Source organism: Echinops telfairi, unplaced genomic scaffold (assembly GCF_000313985.2).
Source record: "Echinops telfairi isolate 266 unplaced genomic scaffold, ASM31398v2 ScPeMD7_1;HRSCAF=3_0, whole genome shotgun sequence".
NCBI classification, from domain to species: domain Eukaryota; kingdom Metazoa; phylum Chordata; class Mammalia; order Afrosoricida; family Tenrecidae; genus Echinops; species Echinops telfairi.
Genome location: NW_022103896.1, coordinates 7,706,843 through 7,707,891, shown reverse-complemented (window position 1 = coordinate 7,707,891; position 1,049 = coordinate 7,706,843). Strand labels below are relative to the sequence as shown.

The following is a 1,049-nucleotide window of genomic DNA, read 5'->3' as shown; positions in this document are numbered from 1 at the left end:
TTTCTGAACTCCAAGGGGTGAGTCAGAAAGGCCTGGCCAACTACTTCCGAAAATCAGCCTGTACAAACTCCACAGAGCCCGCGGTCCAACCCCACTGTGCATGGGGATCCGGCAGGCCAGGGCGGACTCCATGCGGGTCCTGCCTGACGCTGTGCTGCGGGCCGGGCTGCGCGCTGCACTAAGAGCTGAAAGGCGCAACGACCCAGGGTCATGACCATGCCACTTCACTTGACAGAAGAGGACAATGGGCCCACACTGGATGGCCCCTTTCCCCAGGGGCAGCACCTGGCCAGGCTGGAACTGAAATTTGATCCCAGTTGTCTCGTTGATGCTGGGGGAAGGGGGAGGTGAGTGGGGGTGCTGGTGGTCCCTCAGTATCTCACAGCCAAGGGTCTATGAAGTGCCCCCACCTCACCTGTGGTGCACCCCTGCTGAGTGGGCCCTGCCCCCACCCTGAGGGCGAATGCCACTCACCATGTCCAGCTGGGGGTGGGGCAGGAGGGCAGAGAGGAGGGAGGCAACTGAAGGCCACGCTGGCAAGCGTAGTCCGGGCCAGGGGGGTTCAGGGTCTCGGCCACGATGTCCCTGCTGTGGCTGAGCTGGCCAAAGGGTAGACATTTGATTCCAGGAATTTCCTCAGCATCCCACACTGGTCGCTCCTGAGGACTGTGGGTGGGGGACTGCGCGGCTTGTCCCCTGTGCCCACCCCAGGCCTCCCACTTGGGGAGCACTCGATTGGGAAACATCCTGTCCAGGAGGACACACTGTAAAGCACTGAGCTGGCCTTTTATGGCCTTCTCAAGGGCAGTGGGGAGAGGTGACCTTTGGATCGGCGGGTGGCATGTGGGCAACACTCGAGTTTCAAAGAGCAACCCAGGCTAGGCGGGTAGGAGGCAGGACTTCCTGTGCTTGTGGGAGGATCACACAGGGCCAACAGTCCTCCCTCCCACCACGTGACAGCCCCCAGCTGCATCCAGAAACAGTGCACATCCAGCTCCCACAGGGCCCCGTGGTCTACACACATGGAGAGGTGTCCATGCGGGGCCCCA

The 1,049-nt window shown here is 61.9% G+C and overlaps 1 protein-coding gene and 1 long non-coding RNA gene across 2 annotated transcripts in view; one reads left to right on the top strand and one right to left on the bottom strand.

Moving 5' to 3' along the window:
- ST3GAL1 (ST3 beta-galactoside alpha-2,3-sialyltransferase 1) overlaps window positions 1-1,049 on the bottom strand; it is a 56,323-nt gene that overhangs the window by 22,945 nt on the left and 32,329 nt on the right. The gene's annotated exons all lie outside the window — the stretch shown is intronic.
- Window positions 1-1,049, top strand: part of LOC123520991 — a 6,471-nt gene that overhangs the window by 4,454 nt on the left and 968 nt on the right. The gene's annotated exons all lie outside the window — the stretch shown is intronic.